This window comes from Spinacia oleracea, chromosome 6, assembly GCF_020520425.1.
Source record: "Spinacia oleracea cultivar Varoflay chromosome 6, BTI_SOV_V1, whole genome shotgun sequence".
Lineage (NCBI taxonomy): Eukaryota > Viridiplantae > Streptophyta > Magnoliopsida > Caryophyllales > Amaranthaceae > Spinacia > Spinacia oleracea.
In genome coordinates, this window is record NC_079492.1 from 53,187,553 (window position 1) to 53,208,177 (window position 20,625).

Genomic DNA, 20,625 nt, shown 5'->3' on the forward strand with positions numbered 1-20,625 from the left:
CATCCGACCATAAATCCTCCCTAACAATCGTCACGCAGAGCAAACCACAAGTGTACATGGAATTCAAGACTAGTGCTTTCACACTCTTCACTCATTTATGTGGCGGGTAAAAAATATACCCGTTCGCTCTCCTCCCAACAATGTATGTGAACAATGCCCTCCCAAACTCACAACACTCGTGTGTTTAAAAGGACATGCACTCAACCTAACAGTCGACTCGGAATATGTCATGTCATAACTTGCATTGATAAACAACTACTTTCACATTAATATGACTCTATGCACAAAGGTCGGAAGGTCTTCAAAGCTTGTAATGATAGGCTTAGGAAAGGGTGCGGTAAATTTGGGTAAAATGTGAGCTTAAAGCCTTGGCTTTGGGGAGCATAAATCCTAGTAAATCTCATGATGACCATAACTCTTCCACTCACCACATGATGAAACAACAAACAAACCACGCTATACTTTCTTGCCTTTCTTTCGCAATTATAACCAATCACTCATAAAGATAAGAAATTACAATACTGGAGTGACATATGCTTTGAATTATTTTGAGAGTAATGAATTTTTTTTTCTCTTTTTGCTCAATCTCTTTTTTTTTCTTTTCTTTTGGAAACTTTCACATTTTCTATTCTTCTCACCTCTTTCACTTCTTCATTATTTTTATTTTTTTTCAAACAATACACATGGCAAGAAGAACTCCTTTTTCAACACTCACTTTGTGCTCAAAATGTAGCACACTACAACTCCCTCACCTCACTACTATTAGCTCCCCCAATCTAGGCTTGGGACTAGTAACCAATGGGGTTTTCACGGGCTTGTAATGTGGCTAGTCACCGAATAAAGGGCACAAGCAACAACATGGGTAGAAAAGGAGGGAACAAATGTATCTAATTTCATCTGAAGGCTACCTAAATAGAAAAATGCCTTCGTCCTCCACAATGTGCATGTATATGAGTCATAAAACACTACTAACAGTTGTAAACCAATACTCAAAATCAATGACACACCAGGAAGCTATCACACATTCCTAACCAAGTCAACTAGCCAAGTACCAAGTCCACAAATAGTTGGTCGGAGTTGACTCATGTCAAGGCATCAAAGTAATCGAATCCCAAATCATGGTTAACAAATCAACAATGCTCGTCATAAAAAACCAAGGATCAAAACAATTTTCAATCAAGGGGCACAGGGAAGCATGGTTTTTGTATTCATCGGAAAGTATTTTGTTTGTCCTTTTTTTAAAAAAAAGCGATAAACTACTCTAGAAAGCAATAACACATACCTCCCCCAAGCCAAACACAGCAATGTCCTCAGTGCTTGAAGGAGTGGAGATAGAGGGTCTCAATATTCATTGAACCCCTCCGGCTCCAACTCTTAGTGTCTCCCGCAAAGCGATTGATTAGTAAATAACCAACCGACGAACGCAGAAGCTTGTCATGCGCACTCACACATCTTTCGTGCAACAAGACATGCACGATAATCAATAACAACACTTGCATGAAGTTCGAACGAACTCTATGCAAGTAAGGAGTGGGATGCCTAAAGGAAGAAGAACAAAAAGAAAAAACAATAATAAAAGATGAATAGGAAAAAGAAGGAAAAGAGAAAGTAGGCATACTCTCCTTATGAAAGTTGTTTTTGCGCTTCAACCTCAATGATCAATTAAATAGCTCTCTTTGTGTTTTGGAATTCATGGTGGACATGCTCGTCACCATATAGAGTTATCTGCAAAGCATCCACCTCTTCTTTGTAAGTAATGCAAGTACCTGCAAAAGATTCACAAAGAGGAACAAATTCTATTGGGTCATTGGACTTTTGATTTTCAAGGGGAGGAGAAAGATCCTCAAGAAAAGGTTTTATAGGGAAAGATAATGGGAGTGAAACGGTGTAAACGGGGCTAATAATAACCCTTCTTGGACTTCGAATATGAGGGGTAGGGGTTGACACAACAACAATGGTTTTATCAACTTCAACTTCCTCATGGACTTGCTCTATAACATATGACTTTTCAACTTCAACAAATCCTTCATCCATTGATCCAACAGTCACATCATCATCCTCCAACTAATCCTCAACTTCCGTTATAAGTTCCTCCCACTCTTGGTTACCTATGGGTTCACTAAGTTGACCCTCATCCCCAACACAACTCGAATCATTATTTTCAATAATTTCTTGAATTTTTCTAAATCTCTCAAGAGTAGACTTACTAGCTTTAATAATCTCATTGGTAGCCTCTTGAGATCTAGTACACTGAATCTCAATCTCAGAGTTTAATCTTCTTAATTCCTCTAAGAAGCTATATCTTCTTTCTGATTCGGGTTGAACATGATTGGGAAAGGGTTCACAATAATACACGGGAGAAGCAATAGTGGAATCATGAGGTAAAACATTGATATCCATGCAAGGGTTAGAGAATTTATTAGAATAGGCATGATTATCATAAACATTAGAACGCACCTCATTATAACAAGCATTCAAGGGAGAGGGGGTAGAAACATGTAGATTCTGCTCATAATTTGGATTAGCACATGGAACATAAATGGCCATTTCACGCGCATAAGAATCACTTGCAAACCACATATAATAATCCCACATATCATCCAAAGACAAGGCTCGAAAATCATCATTAAATCTACTTTTTATCACATTCTTTGTATACTCATTTAAACCACCATAAGCAAAACCACAAGAATCCCAAAGATTAAGATTGTGGTACGCAATAAAATCATCTAGTCTATCGAAATACACCCAAAAAGGCTCATTTACGAATTGAGGAAAAGAATAATAATCCATTTTATAAGGGGAAAATTAAAAAAAAAAGTTAAAAAAAAATATAAAAAAATAAACTAAAGAAAATAAAATATATACATGGTCTCAAAGAACTGGAAGTTCTATGAGACTCAAGAAAATAATCTAGATCATAAAAGTAATAGCAGAAAATTAAACCGTTTCCCCGGCAACGGCGCCAAAATTTGACAGGCTAAAGTCGTATCACCTAATCAAAAATAAACCTAAAATCACTACCTAAATAGCAAGGGAAGCCAGGATCGAATCCACAGGGAAACAACGTTCTTTCTACTATTAAACGACAGGTCTAGACTATTGGGAATAACAAAAAGGGTTGATTTGGTTGATTAATACTACGAAAATATCAATATTAAAAGAATCTAGGGTGACGGTTCACCACAAATGCAGACTAGGGATTGACGACAGACAATAATAAACAATTAATGACTATAACTAGGAAAACATGCATCTCCCGAATCTTATGAATTCCTTAGGAAATTACAACTAGCAGGCTCTCGCTATGTACTAGAAATAAATCCTATCTATAATCACAGATCATGAACATCAAATTTATACCTCTCGGCGCATAATCTAAGATTCATCAAATTCAATCAAAATAGTCCGGCCGAACAGAATTGATGAACAAACAAAACAAGCTATAGAAATTATAGGTAAAAATCGGAAATTTATATCTAATACAATCCCCAATCATACATTTATGGATCCCCTAAACCCTAGAAATTAGACTATTCACTCATATTAACAATAAACAAAGCAAATAATATTATTGAAAACATAATTAAAACAAAATAATAAAGCAAGGTAAGAATTAATACCTAAATGAAGAACGAAAGAATGAATGAAAAATTGAAACTTTGATTGAAAATAAACTAAGTGTTTAACAATTTTAGAGAATAAAACTAAGCATGAAAATAAAATAAGATTTCCAACTAAAACATATGGGCTTAGTATTTATAGTTTGCCCAAAATAACATTAGGAAACCGGAAGGAAATCCGCGAAAAAGCGCCCAGGGTTGTCTTCGCCCGGTCGAGCAGACATCCGCCCGCCGGGCGAAAAGCTCGAAAACCGCCCGTCGGGCGCAGTTCTGCCCGCCGGGCCAAATATGACGTTCCTCAAATTTTCTCTTTTCGCCCGCCGGGCAGACGTTCTACCCGCCGGGCGCGCGTACAAACTGCACGATCCTCTATCTTTAAAATGCCTAATATCCTTCGTTATTCGTCGGAATTAGGCGAGTGACCACTCATTGGAAAGATATTGAAGTCTAGAATCCAACCCAATTCGAATCACTTCATTTGGAGTTGTAGAACTTAAGTTATGATCAAAAGATTAGACGAGTGTCGGTTTTCTACTTCTTTCACTATCCGCTTTGCTCGAAAACTCTTCCAACTCAATGTGTGTGCTCTCGAAAGTACATAATCTCTTGTATTGATTCAAATGAATAGGAAATGCACAAAAATATGCTAATTCCTACAATGATGAACCTGAAACTACAAACACACTACAAGGAGCACATTAGTACTAAAAATCGCTCCGAAGAGCTCATTTGAGATCAAAAAGTACTAAGGGACGGGGGAAAAAACACTATAAAATATGAACATATCAAAACACAGAAAGACTCACATTCAGAAGGAAAAAAACAATGTTTATTTGTTATTTGAATGAAATGGTCATTTACGGGTTGAGTCTATATGCTTGATTAAAACAAACAACTCTTTAACAATAAGAACTTACTAGGTTCAAATCAATCTCTTGATTTGAGTTCCACTAATCTTTGGCATAGTTGCTTAGACCATGTCAACAAGTTAACATTCAAAAGCCCTATTTTAATGGAATTTTGAAAGTTGATTGATTTCTAGATCAATTCAAGACAAGCAAGTCTTACTTGTTGAAAGTAACAAAAGATATGAACTATTGTTAGAACGCCTAGACAATAGAGTTCAAAGCTAAAGTAATATTTTATAACTTTATTATTTCACCTGAATTTGAGTGAATATTGGTTTATTTACTCAAAGTGATATAAATTTGAATCTGTTTGGCTAGTTCAAAGATTCAGAAGTATAAAATCCACATGGAAAGAAATCATAAAGATCTAGGTTAGATCATGACGATGATTACTTTAAGACCAAAAATGATGGTGAATGATTGTGTGTTGTAATTTTACGATCTAGCTCCATAAGATATGGCATATCTAAGTTGGAATGATCGAAGTCAATTAATACTTAATTCGATCAATGATGAATCATAAAGAATTTTCCTATAATTTCTAAAACAAACTGCTCAACTACCCCCAAACTAAACCAAATTCGTCAAAGCTATTGAAAAGTAATTTCTTAATATCTTTTCAATAATATATATCTAAAGAGTTGCTAAACCCAGTGGGAGCTTAGTGTTTGTTATTCAAAAAACTAAGGCCCAAGAATAGATATATATTTCATTGTGATTTATTCAAATGAGACACAAAGGTATTGTTTCTACCACGAATTTTTGAGAACAAATTGTTTTTTGCTCGAAATAATGCCCTTTTAGAGATTCGTTTCCAAAATGACAAGTGGGAGAAAATAGACCTCGAAAGTTTTCGAGGCGAACAACAAACATAAACGGACATTCCGGAGGCTTTTCGAAGTTCTTCAGAAAATCCGAACACTTATTCTTTAAGGACTTTAGAAGTGGCTTTAAAGAATAGACATCTCTTAGAAGACTTTACAAGTTCTTCAAGGAGAACAAAATATTCAAAGGACTCTCAAAGTGCCTATTGATATTCTATTGTTTGATGTTCTATACCCAAGTGGACATAGAGTTCAAGTCACTGAAACTATGAGATTCTTCTATTAGATAGTGAAGAAACATAGAGTTCAGGTCACTGAAACTATGAGATTCTTCTATTAGACAGTGAAGAAACCTACAAACTTGCAGTCAAACTATTATCATGTAGATTAATGAGTTTGTGACCTGTAAGAAAGCTATGACGAAACCCAGATTCCCTAAAATGGTTAGAGGCCATATATAGACTCAAATGTTTTAGAATGTTAAAGGCCATAAAACATAACCAATGTTTTGATGACAAAATTGAAAATTTGTTGATTTGCAAGAATAGGTTAACACCTATTGGTTGCAAATTGGTTTTAAGGATAAAACCATCAAACATGGAATTGTGTTAACACACAAAGCTAGATTAGTTGCTAAAGGTTACAAGCAAATTCATGGCATGGATTGTGTTGAAGCCTCATGCATAATCTTAATGCTCAAGTCTATAATTCAAGCAATGATTGCATATTGGTACATATGGCTATTGGATGACAAAAACATCTTCCTCAATCAAATGTTGGAAGAAACTATGTACATGGTATGTCATAGGATTTGTGGATCCAAATAAATACTTGAAAAGGAAAGCTAGCTTATTAAATCTAAGCACAGATTTAAGCAAGCAATTGGGAATTGGAATTGTATTTTAGTGAAGCTAATAAGTATTTTAGTTTCATAAAATGTACAGATATATAAGAAGTTTATTTGGAGTACATAAAACTTAATTGGTCCTATGTGTATCACACACATATCTCTCTATTGTGAAATAACATTCAAATGCTAAATAACTTAGATTTGAAATTATTTATCAATGATGGACCAAGGCAAAACTTAGTACATACTCGGTATTAAGATCTATTTACATAGATCTTATAATATTGTTTTGGATTAAGTAATGGCATTTACTAAATCAAACACGAAAGACTCCTTGGGAGATATTCGACCCATGTGAATAAATCTAAGTAAAGAATGTTTGAACTATGTATAAGCATTTACTAAGTTAAACATCAAAGGATCTAAGTGAGATTCTTAACCTATATTATATGTTAAAGAATTTGGTTGGATTCAGTATCTACTGAAACTGAATGAGCTAAAGTTACATGAATAGAATTCAATTGTGAATTATTCTGCAAAAGAATTTATGATGTATGATATAATATGAGGATCGCCAAAAATGTATCGTATGGCTTTAGGCATGACGAACATATACCAATCTCTATTGATCTAAGTGAAGACCAACTAGATTGAGATCAAGAAAATATTATGGTACTTGAAAAAGTACATAGGAATAGTTCTTGATTCAAGGAAATAAAGATATGCTAAATATTGATGCTACACGCATAAACACTGGCAAAGGATCAAGCAAGATCACTTTGGAGTTAACTATTGGCAAGGACGAGCAGTAGAGCATCGTGTTTTGAAATGGCAACATGGAAGAAAGGCCATGAGTTGTTGCGTGGGAAATTAAACATTAATTTCTATGTTCTGAGATACAGATGGAAAGTCTTCCACATATCCGTGAACTGCTTGGATAAGTAAATCCAAACAAAGCATCACTAGCAACCTATACAGTTGAAGTAAAATTACTTATTGCCTAAGAAGCAATATAACAGGGTTGTATACGTTAAGAGTTCTTCATTGAACTTGGGTGAATCACATGTCTGCTGACTTGATGGTTCTTCATTGCGAAATGTGTAGATCCACTATTGTAGCAAGAAAGACTAGATCACAAAATAAACATACTCAAAAGATCTTATCATCCTATCTCGAAGAACATTCGATGAAAAGGATATTAAGATTGGCAAAGCATGATAACTAAACCTATGCAACAAGTGAGAAGCAACACTCACATTGTAGCACTGGAAATCAAGCATAGTTTTGAATTCCATGAACTGTTTTAAAGATGGGTTTACGGCCCATGGTTGTAAAACATTAGGGTTGAACATTTATCATATATTAAATGTATTTTTGATACTCTATTTAATCTTGGTTTAGTATTAAATGATGAGTCATTTCAATTTGACAATATATTCAAGATATACTGTCAGGACCAGTCATATGACTAAGAAACGTCTATCATGTGAACTTGAATGTCAAAAGTTGAAAATGGTCCCTGGTCGGAGTTTTCTATAATGATGGACGCATAGAAAACACTAGACGACTAGAATGCAAGATGACTAGTAGTTCTGTTCCTTGAACTATGTGGACATGGCAATGTCGCAATCATTTGAATAGATACTTACTTTGAGAAGACTAGTATCGGACAGACCTATGAAACTTTACTGTAAGAGATGAAAATTTGTCATAAGTAAATTTCATTAAAATTATTAGATACTAATCCTCAATACCTGAGAGATTTGAGATTACTTGTTTGAGAACTGGTTACTTTGACGTTGTCAACTGTCGCACCGTAAAAGCAGGCTATAACGGCAACGCTCGGGTAATCACCTATCAAACGAAGTCTAATCTCAAGATCGCAAGATTGGGATTGTCCTCCCATAAATCGGGATGAGATGCTGATAGTTGTACAAGGCCACTCGGAGAGCTAGAAACTCTAAAATGCATAGCCATGTTCAGATGAATCATAGGCTATGATTATCTGTTTATTTGATTAGTTGAACTCTGAAACCGAGAGACACCTCTGGACATAATAAGGATGCCAACTCATACCTTATGTTCATAAGCAAGCATCAAGCGACAAAGGAATTAGGAAATGCACACTTGTCCCTAAGGACAAGTGGGAGACTGAAGGAAATAATGCCCTTGGTCCAAGTATGCATTCAATGCTAAGTCTTATAAATGCGGTTCAGTATTAATTAATTATACAAGTTAATAATTCAGTGAGATCAAGTGAACTGTATGTCTAGCTAGAGGCCGCTTCAGTTCAAGTGGAATTAATAATATTAATCCACAGCTTACTCTTGACTAAACCCATAGGGTCACACAAATAGTACATGAATGGATCAAGTATTTAAGTGAATTAAATACTCCATTTATGGATCTTCGGAATCGACGGATCTCGGTTCCAGTGGGAGCTGAAATCGTCAAAGGAAAATTATGAATACTCCGGAAACGATGATATTGCCGGAAACGGAAATATGGATCGTATCGGAAATATAAATATCATCCAAGTCGTAGATGTTGCCGAAAACGGAAACATGGTACGTATCGGAAAATATTATCGAAAATGGAAATATTGCCGGAATCAGAAATATTGTCGGAAACGGAAATATTGTCGGAATCGGAAAATAATTCCGGAATCAAAAATATTAAATATTTGTTCGAAACGGAAATTAATTTCGGAATCGGAAATATTAAATATTGTTGGAATCGGAAATGAATTCCGGAATCGAAAAATTAATCGGAAGCGCGTCATACAAAATAAACATCGGACGAGCTTGCCAGACGCAAGGCCCAGAACGAATCCAGGCCTGCGCCTAGCATGCCCATGCGCGCAAGGCAACACATTAGCAAGCCAAGGCACGCAAGGCCAGGCCCAACGCGCAAGGCAACTGGCGCCCAAGCAATGGGCTGCGCGCAGCGCTGTGGGCCGAGCTGCTCCGTGTGCGCGCGTCCAGCGCCCCTCGTGGGCTGTGCGTGCGTGTGTGCATTGATTTCGTGCATACGTCGAATCCTTAAGCAATTAGGATTAGATTAAAGATTAAATTTCCTAAAGTTACTAGAGTTAGTTGTTTAATTAAACAATAACTTATTAGTTTTAATTAATGTCTAATTCTAATATGATTAGATTAATTGAAACCTAGTAGACTTCTAATTCCATTATTCCAACCCTATAAATAGGTGATGGCATTCACAATTTATAATTACTCCAATTCAAGTATTAATTAAGTTTTAAGGTTAAAACTAAGATAATAATTTGTCACAATAATATTCGAATAAACTTAAAACCTTAGGTTGAATTCTAGTTAATTAATTCTAAGGCGGATCCAAACGTGCTGTGGACTATCTACAGAGGGACAACACTTGGAGTCCTAAACTTGTTCTTGTTCGGTTCGGGAGCAGCTAGGGAGGGCACGCTACAAATGTATGCATCCTAAATTATGCTAATTGTTATGTGGAAATTAATTTGGATTCCTGGCTTTATGGTTTTTCCGCATGAAATATATATGCTTTATATGTATCATAACCTAACACGTACGCCATGCATGGTAAATAATTTTCAATAGTCGTAAGAACAGTAGTAACTATATTTTTAATATTAAATGTCGAATTTATCAAATTTCTAGACAATTGAGACAAATTTAGGCTGTAAGGATAAAACCCGGTTGGAGGGCCGAAACCACTTGGCGTTGAGACAGGAGGAGACAGACCCTGACTTCCCACGAATGTGGGACCACCAAAATCTCCCTGCGTATGACCCTGTGCATGAGAATAAGCTCGCGCGTGGCCCTGGGTTTGAGAGCTAACTCGCGCGTGGTTTTGGGCGTGCGAAAAACCAGAGGAGCCATCGTCTGCCGCGTACGAACCGAAATTCAAGGAACCCAAAAGTCTTGTTGCTGCATCGACGTGACTAGTAGGTATGGTGGTTCCGTCAAATAGGCGGCGGGGTGGGGGCGATTATCGGCTTCCACGAGAAGGTGGGTGGTGCGCCACTGGAGGTTCGCTGCGAACCAGAGGTTACCGGTGGATGTAGGCGGCCGATAAATTGTTGCAAAGGAGAGGATCCTTGCGCAGGGGTGGGTGGGCTCACCGGAAAATCCACGGCCAAAGTTGGTAATGGAATTGTGTTGTCGATAATTGCAAACACAAGGTATGTAAACCAGAGATTGTGCGGAAGCGATTAAACGAACAAAAAATCTTATATTCAATTGCTAACAATTACGTAATATTGCAATTGCAAGATTAATATTAGAATAAAAAAAAATCAGGTTTTAGAGTTTTTGGATCTAAAAGGAAAATCTAGGACTCTTGATACCATGTGAATATAATGATACGGCTTACCCTAATGCGAGTGTCTAGGACTCATATATATAATAATATCGTACAATAGTTCAATTACGAGTATACTCTTAGTATCCTCTATTAACAACATTTGCATGTAAAGAAAGCGAAGAAAAATACAAAACATAAAAACAAAGAACATACAAATTTAGGGAGCATATAGTTAATTCATACTCCCTCCGTATTTATTTAACAGATACACTTGGCCGGACACGGGTATTAAGAAGAAAAATTGAATGAAATAAAATACTCCCTTTGTCCCTTAATACTCGCACCGGTTTGACCGGTGCTGAGTTTAAGATATTTGAAAGGACATATTAATTTAATGGGTGTTAGTTGGTAGTGGGGTATTTTTTTTTAATATAGTTAGTGGGAAATGTGTAAGGGGTGGGGAGTGGTGAGTGTGGGGTGTGAATTTTTAAATGATTTTTTGTAGGGAGTAGGCCGGGGTGTAGGTAGGTTAGTAGGTAAGGGTGAGAAATAATATAATATTGGCAAAGATTTCCATTTATAGAAGCGGTGCAAGTAGTAAGGGACGACCCGAAAAGAAAAGCGGTGCGAGTATTAAGGGACGGAGGGAGTAATAAAGCAAATGGGGTTGGGTAGATATTTTAATAAGTAAACAAGTGGAGACCATGTCATTTTGGGGGTGGGAGGTGAGGTGGGTTCGTGAAATTATTTATTTAATAGGATGGTTTTTCATATACTAAATTAGATGTATTATTTAATTAGATGGTGGGGTTTTTAAGTTACTAAAAATGGCAAGTGTATCTTTTAAATAAATACGGCCGGAAAAGGCAAGTGTATCCCTTAAATAAATACGGAGGGAGTACACTAATACCCGTGTATTTATTATTCTTCTTAATACCCGTATCCGGCGAAAGTGTATCTCTTAAATAAATACGGAGGGAGTACATTAATGGACCAAGAAGAGTTGATGTGTTATTGAAAATAGTTTCAGACCTAGAGCCTTGGATCCCTATTAAAGAAAAGTATAGCAATGTATTAACCAACGAGGGAGATATACACCCAATTAACTAAAAGTTCTGATCAGCAGGCCACAACATAATTAAAAGGCCCAACTCCAATATCAAGATGACAAGCACCTAAAAAGATAAAACAAGATAGAAAAGTAAGCTTTAAATAACCAAATAAAAAAATATGTATGAAATGGAAAACTAATACCATTCTTTTGCAGATTAAAGGGAAAAGAATAAGAGTTATCGACAACATGGCAAAGGAATAGGCTCATGGGTGTGACATGCATGACATCAACAAGACAAGGATAAATTGTTTTTTCCCCTTATATAAGGTGTTTGTTTTTTTTTTTTTTTTTTTGACATAGGCTAAATATTGCATAATAAACGTTTACAACTACAAAAACAAGATTACAAAACAAACTATGAAAAAACTACAATAAACTGAAAAGGCAGCAATCCCTTCGTTGTTGGATCCTCGGTTGTTGATATGACTTTGTTTACACCGCCAATTTTCCAATAGCGTGCCAAAGCCATCTTTAGTCGGTTCCTTTGAGAAAATTGAGTCGTTGGGGAAGTAAGCAATTGAAGGCTCCCTTATAAACCTGTGACACTTTAAAACCAAGGAAAGAAGCGGAAGAGTGGTAACGACACAAGCTGGTTGCAAAAGGCTTGTGAAATGGTCACAAGCAACCAGAGTCACTAAAAGTGACTTAAAAAGCATGCTATGAACCCCAATAAAATGGGGAGCAACGTTCAAATAAAAGGTTTTGAAAGTGACAAACAAAGTTGTCACTAACCTAAAATGAGAATTAACTTTAGTTAATCTCAAGCACCAACTGACAACCAACACCCATGTTAACCAAAACCCCCTTCCACACTGGTCTTCCTTCCCTGACATAAAACCCAGAACATAGCCTCCAAAACTATTAACACCACACAAAGACATGCCTCCAGAAACTGAACATCCTTCAGCATAGGCCATGCCCTTAAATCGCATTACCTCCATTAACCTATTAACTAATACCAACATTATTCCTCCAATCTCCCAAATTAGGCCATCCCACATAGGATTCCCTAATAACACCCAGATAAACTCAACACATTCTTTACCAAAACTTACAACAACCTTATTTAGGAAAACATCCAACCATAACAAAGAGAAACTAAACAAAACTACCCACATCAGCATATAAACACACAACATTCACTAAAACCCAACCAAACCACAACACAGCCAAGGAGAAGGTACGGGAAAATCACAAAACCACAACACAAAATTAATTGGCCTAATTAATCAATCCCAATTTGAAATCTTCAATTTAAACTTACCTTTACCATCAAGATCGGGGTGGTACGACACTACGAGACGGCGGCGGCGTTTTGAAGTGATTTGGAATTGAAAGGACCAACACACAAGACCCAATCACAACCCTAAGAAAACGTTTCCTATTCCAAAGAAACCTAACCCCTAAACTTTACCTTTACCACACTCTTAGTGGCGGCGTTTGGGGAAGAATCAAAATAGGCGCTTCAAGTTGTAGATCTAGGCGACAAACCTCCCGAAACTTCCTTGGCTAAATTGAATTTGACTACTGGCGAGAAAAGAGCGAACTAAGAGGAATTTGAAGTTCCAATGAAGGAGACTTGGTTACCTCTTCTTTGTCGACGCCGGCAAAGTATCACCGATGGCTTAGACTAAACATTCGTCAGAGGCGCTTGAGAGAACAACTAATTATTAATTTACTATTGAAAAAGACACGGCACGCGAGCTCGCCGGTGGCCGTTAAGGCTACAGCCACCAGCGAGCTAGCGGCGGCGCTAGGGTTTTGAGTGTTTTTTGGGTTTCCTTAGAGAAGAGGAAAGGTAGAGAGAGAGAGGAGATTTTTTAATATACGGAGTTTCTTCTTTGAAATTTTCCTTATATTAGGTGTTATAAACACATTAGAGACTTAAAAAGAATACTTTTTATATTGTAACTAATCTGTTTGATTTTATCTATTATGTTAGGTATAACTTTTAAAGAATGTAATTCTAAAACTTTAATTATGTATTGTACAACGAATTAAACTTTCATGCAACTATGAGACATAATAAAGATTTCTATGTAAATAGTACAAATTATTATTCAATATAAAATGTTTTTTTTTAAAGAAACCATTTTCTTTCTATGAGTTTATTTTTCCCAATTTTATCCTCTAACAGTAAATTACACCAGCTTTTTGTGATACATTTTGTGTCACATTCAGCAATTCAAATGTTCAATTTTATATTATTTGTTGTACAAACTACAAAATAATTGGGAATTCCGTGTATTGCACGAGCTTAAAACTCGTTAAGGTTTTTAGTAGAGCTATATATTGAAGTTAAGGAAGAGAGAGTCAGAGAGATCAGAGATGAATTACTACCAGAACTCCAGAAATATTAATTTTCTTGAAGTCAATGAAATTAACGGACTAGAATAGTCTTATATACGGGAGGGTTGAGATTTAATTGGTTATAGTGGCTACTACTCCCTCCGTTCCGGAATACTCGTCCCTCTTTCCTTATAAAGTCGTACCGGAGTACTTGCACCGTTTCTATGAATGACATATTTATTCTACTTTTATATTGTTTATCTCACTTACCTAAGGTCCCACTTATATTCCTAGCATCTAAAAAGAACATTAAAAAAATCACCCCACCCCCCCACCACCCTCAAAAATTTGACACATTTTCGACTAACTATATTAAATAATACTCCCTCCGTCCCAGATTAGTTGTTACACTTGACTTTGCACAATGTTTTTGGTGATAAGTGGTTGTTTGGTTATCAATTGTTATTTTATTGAAAAAGTAGATGTGATAGGAGTTAGTGGGGTATTTTTTTAATTGAATGAGAGAGGGTGTGGGGACAAAAAAAAGTTAGTGGGAAGAGAGAGACAATATAATAATTGTGGGGTCATTCCTAATTTAGAAGTGTAACAAATAATATGGGACGGACGAAAAAGGAAAGTGTAACAACTAATCTGGGACGGAGGGAGTACCCACTGTCAGCTACCACATAATTAAATAATAAGTCAATTAAATTGTCTTAAACTATGTGCTGGTTGTTGGGGTTAGAAGCGCAAGCGGAAGCAAATAAAGAGATTGAGAAAATAGACAAAAGATAGACAAGATAAAGAAAAAGAGGTACACACAAATTAACGTGGGAAAAACCCTCAAAAGAGGTAAACAACCCACAAACGACGAGCACTAATATCCAATGTAAAAATGTGTATGAGAGTACAACCCCGAAAGGTACAAGATTATGGTATGACTCTCGAAGTAGTATTGTGATATATGGTTTTTGTGTGTTATTGTGTGTTGGTGATACAAAGGGAGTATAAAGGGTATTTATACTACAAGAGATAGGCTTGTCCTTGGAGAGGTCTTCAATCCTTGGAGACCAAGTAAATAATTAAATAAGGAAATGTTACTTGTAGTAGATTTGTGACATATACCCAACACTGGTCAAACCGACGCGAGTGTTTCGGGACGGGGGAAGTATTTATTTGCGGCTATTATAAAATTGTCCATAAAACTAACGTTCCACAACTTTATTACTACTTAATACTTCCTCCGTTTCGAAATAATAGAGACACTTTGACATTTGACACTATTCATAAATTTCAATTTGGCTATCATTTGTGATTTGTGGGTAAGGAAAAATATAGCCATATGCCCATATGGGGTCTTGTTTGATTCTTCTCGATATATATACTTTCGGAATATCAAATTTTTATAATTTTTTCGAATACAAAATTAAAGATATTATTGTCCAAACATTTACATTGGCAAACGTAAAAATGTGAACTGTCCCATTATTTCGAAACGGATGGAGTATTAAGTAGCCCGGGAGCGAGTATAATACACATACATATAGAGTACAATACTTGGTATAATACAAGTATAAGCCAACAGTTGCATATAAAGAAAGCAAAGAAAAAGAACATACAAATTTAAGGAGCATATATTTAATTCATAATGTACATAAGTTTTGTTATATGTTTATTGTACGTATGAACATAGACGTATCCTCTGACGTTCTTTATTGGATTATCTTGACGGACAACGCAGTTGGATCATGCGTTTACGATCACCCCACCTGAAACACAAACAGTTAGGGATATTTCAAGTTTTATGTTAATAGCAATATATAATAGTGTTGGAAGAACAACATGTAAATATTAGTAGAGATTGATGTCAAGATATGAGAAAGTTGTAGGCTTTTTTTGACGCAATGAAAGAACAAAAACAACGTACCATTAGGATGAAGGACTTGACCAGTGAAATAGGATGAACAGTCGTTGCTCGCCAGAAAAACATAGGATGGTGCTAATTCAAAAGGTTGTCCTGCTCTCTTCATTGGTGTACCTGAACCGTAATTCACAATCCTTTCCACAGGAAGTGAAGCAACAGGTAGTGGAGTCCAGGTAGGCCCAGGCGATACCCCGTTCACTCGAATTCCTCGTTTAATAAGTTGGAGACCGAGACTTCTGGTGAAGGTGAGAATGGCTCCTTTTGTGCAACTGTAGTCAAGCCAAGTTGGTTCACCTATGTATGCCAAAGCAGATATTGTATTGATGATGCTGCTTCCTTCTTTCATGTGCTTCAGTGAGTGCCTGTACCAAAATTTGTGTCTAATGATTTTTAACCAATTAAATTCATTGGGTCATTTAATCTCTCAAACTTTTTTATTGGATCATTAATTTTTTCTCATTTTCCTAATATCAAAATTTTAATAAAAGTAAAAACATTATAAATAAACGTAATTTGCCTTATTTTAAAAAAAAAATCTCAATACCCATTAATTAGTCGTTAAAACGCGTGCAAAATTTCAAACGTAAATAACAAAAAAAGACGGAGGGAGTAGTGGAATACAATTTTTTAATAAGGTAGTTTTTCACTAAAATTGAATTTTATAATGTAGTTTTTACAAATTTGCCTAAGATTTTTAATATTTATATGATGATGATGAAAGTCTTACTTTGCCAAGAAGAAACAGGCGAAGAAGTTGATTTCAAATGTCATCCTGAGTTGCTTCTCAGTGATTTCTTCGATGTTTTCTTTATAATATCATACCCCTGCGTTATTCACTAAGACGTCGATCCGTCCAAAGGTTTTAACAACCTTATCAATCACGTCCTTGCATTCCTCTTCACCTCGGAAGAAATCAGCAGGAACGGCAATCGGTTCACCTGCATCACTTTCTTTTGCGGCTTTTCTTATCAAAGCCAAAGCATCTTCTGTATCTTTATCTTCTGGACCTTTTAACATATGTGAAAGCTACCGTTGCACCCTCGAGGGCAAAATGGTAACATATTGCTCTTCCTATCCCCGAATCACCTCCTGTTATTAATGCCACCTTTTCCTGTAACCACAACATTAACAAAGGTGATGATAAAGGTCGTAAGTTACGACAATATTTAGTTTTCGCAATCGGATTCTAAATGGTACATATAGGCGCCACGTAAGCCATGTGTCATATCAATGCAATATTTTTACTATGAAAATATGTAAATAAGATAGTAGATACAAAAAATGAAATAAATATTTATTATATTTATAATAAATTAGAATATTAAGATTTTCCTACCTTTCGTATAACATACTCCCTCCGTATTTAGTTAAGGGATACACTTGTATTTTCCGGTCGTATTTATTTAAGAGATACACTTGTCATTTTTTGTAACTTATCACCCACCATTTAATTAAATAATCTATCTACACCCCACCCCCACCCCCATCCCCCTAAAATAACATGGTTTCCACTTGTTTTGCTTATTAAAATATCTACCCAACCCCACTTGTTTTATTACTTTATTTCATTCAACTTTTCTTCTTAATACCCGTGTCCGACCAAGTGTATCTCTTAAATAAATACGGAGGGAGTATATAATACGTTATATAAGTTAAATGTTTTAATTTCCAATTACGTTCATGACAACTGACAAACATTACATATCATCATTGTGACACAACTTAAAGGTCACAAATTGCGAACTTTCTCATCTTCGGTTAACAAATCACAATATTACTTACAACTTACGCGTAACACATTAATGGGAAATTATCATGACAATGAATGGACTTACATGAAACTTTTTGGATGGTTTATATTTGGGATTGACAGAAATTGAGAGTGGATTCATCAAATATTGTTTTCCTGGTTGAGTATCTTGCTTTTGTGGTGGGAATTGCGTCATTTTCTTTCTTTTCTAATGGCTTGGCTCAACTATTCTTATTACAAAGTATAGCGAAACTAGGCCTCGTGTTTTGATAGACTAACCCAAAACCACATATATATATATATATATATATATATATATATATATATACATATATATAGATAATACTTCGTCATACTTACGTGTTTTTGTTATATAATGTGACATCATCGAATTAGTTGATTGCATTGGGGAAAAGAAGTACTCTGTATTAAGTAAGCTCGAAGAGCTATCCCTATCACTATCCCTCATAGAGTCATTGCCAATTGATTTTGGAATAAAACTCTTTCCGTCTAAAAAGTCTGAATAAAACATCTCTTCTCATGATTTATGGGTTCAATTGTACGTCCACGAGCCTATTTTCAATATTCACCTAATATATACTATTAAATCTCAAAAAAAACTCCATTACTTAAGGCACTTGTGTTGCCCTTTGACAATAACATGATGTACGTGCTTCCATGTGACGCCAAGGAAAAATGTTTTATTTGAGCTTGCTGATTAACAACGATGAGTAGAATGTCTCACTATCACTACAAGAAATTGTATTATTAACAACGGGAAATCCCGTCGTGAAAGGCCAATAAATCGTTGATTAACGACGGAATTTCCTGTCGCGAACCCGTCATAAAAGGGGGCCGTCGTTAATAGAAAATCTCGTCGTTAACCCGTCCTAAAAGACATTTACGACGGTTATTCCCGTCTTTGTTTGGTTGTTAGCCCCGTCGCAAAAGCCTTTTGCGACGAGATTGTTAACCCGTCGTAATTAGGTTGTCGTTAACGATATAAATTCTTGTAGTGTATAAAGATAATAAAACACATTTGTACATCCAAGTATCCAACTATTCATTTTTCCGAGCTAAACAACACACACGAATTATACGTGCAAAAATCTAACCACAAGACTTATGAGAAGTTCACCCTTGTCACCTTTCTTGTTATGAGGGAAAAATAACCTCAAATAGTCATACAAAGATTCACTCATTCACAACCCCCAACACCTCCATTACACGAGAGATCAGCAATTAAGAGATAAAAAATTAAGAATATACTCCCTCCGTTTCAAAATAATGGGGATAATTAATAATATCTCTAATTTTGTATTTGTAAAAATTATAAAAAGTTGATATTCCGAAATTAAGTACATATTGAGACGAATCAAATAGGAACTCACACTACTATATTTTTCATTACCCATAAAACACAAATGATAGTCAAATTGAAATTTGTGAATAATGTGAAAAGTGAAAGTGTCTTTATTATTTCGAAACAGAGGGAGTATACCACTACTGCAAAATAGAGTTAAAGCAACGCCTCTTTATGAAACAATTTTACTTGTGTTGTGATAGTCTAATAGGAACACGCACAAGAGGGGGGGTGAATTGTATTCGGAACTAGAGTGAGTTTCTTTGAACTTTAAGGCAATATAAGGAACTGAAAAAGACAGAAACGAATGTTGCTCAATTTGAGGAAACTTCTTGACACTAATCAAGAAGAGAAAACCTCAAAATCCTTTTATATTAAAATAATTCTTCGATTACAATAATATAACAACTTGAGTTCCACTCAAACTCAAGTATCTCACAGTAATCTGCTCTGATTACTCTCTATTCTTTTTCTCTCTTTCTCGACTTTAACTCAAAAGCCTTTACAAGATTACTCAATCTCTACTCATTCAGATTACAATTTGTTTTGAAAACACTAGTTAATAATAAAGCTCTTCTGATATTTGTGGAACTTAGGAACTTGAATATTGCTAGGACACAAATCAATTTTATAAACTCTTTTGAAAGCGTTTTGATAGATAGGAAAGTAGGTGGAATATTTGTGTAATTTTACCAAAAGGAAAACGGCTCTTTATATAGAGATGATTCTTAGGGTTAGTTCCCTTCAAATCTCAACTGCCCACACTCCTACATACTTGGTCTCCACGATCCATGACTTGTGGATCAAGGGAAGACCACTTCCCTTAAAACGGTTTTTAGAGAAAATCGTGGTTTAGACTTTGTCAACCACTAAAAGATTTGTGAAATTATTTACTGAAATCAAATCAGATATTTAGGAGAAGTTTTAGAGAAAGTAAAACTGTTTTAACAAAAAGGATAAAAACAGATTTTATTGAAGAAAATAAAACGACACTTTATTTATGTAATTTTTCCTTAAAACTTGCTATTAAATAATTTGATAAAATCTTAATAAATATTAAATCAAGCATCCTAGTTCCACAATGTATCTTTATAGCTGTTATTATTTTACACAGAAATCTAAGAGTATTTAACTACCTAGGTTCGTGTTTTGCTCTTTTACTGGAGCTACAACTCAGCAGCTGCAATGGTTCCTTCTCTGGAACAGGTGAGTTCCTCTAAAGGTACAGAGGAACTCATCACATGAAAACTTCATCCTTCTTTGCTTTGTTGTTCCTCTGTTGTGTATTAGCTTGGAGTTCCTAGCCTTGCGCATTCCACCTCAGGAACATCAGCAGCCATCTCAAGTTCCTCTCTGGAACAGAAACACTTTACTTGTAGACACACCAGAAACTTTAATCAAGAAGTTTGCTATTTGTCATCAACCAAAATCAGGGTCAACAATATTCCCCCTTTTTGGTGATGACAACATCCGCAAACGTTTTACCATAAGAGATTTAAATCACAAAGAGTTGATGAAGTGTGGATAGTAACAAAGATAAACAAAATAATAAAATTGAAAAATAAAATAAAATTTTACCCTTACAGTAGATAGAACATGAAGAATCCGAGTGTCAAACCAAGTTTGATCTCCTTAAGAAGTTTGCTCAGTGATCTTCCCCCTGTTGACATTAACAATAAGA

At 35.6% G+C, this 20,625-nt stretch overlaps 1 pseudogene; it reads right to left on the reverse strand.

Moving 5' to 3' along the window:
- Window positions 1–15,394: 15,394 nt before the first annotated feature.
- Window positions 15,395–17,828, reverse strand: LOC110776869 (glucose and ribitol dehydrogenase-like; annotated as a pseudogene).
- Window positions 17,829–20,625: the final 2,797 nt, after the last annotated feature.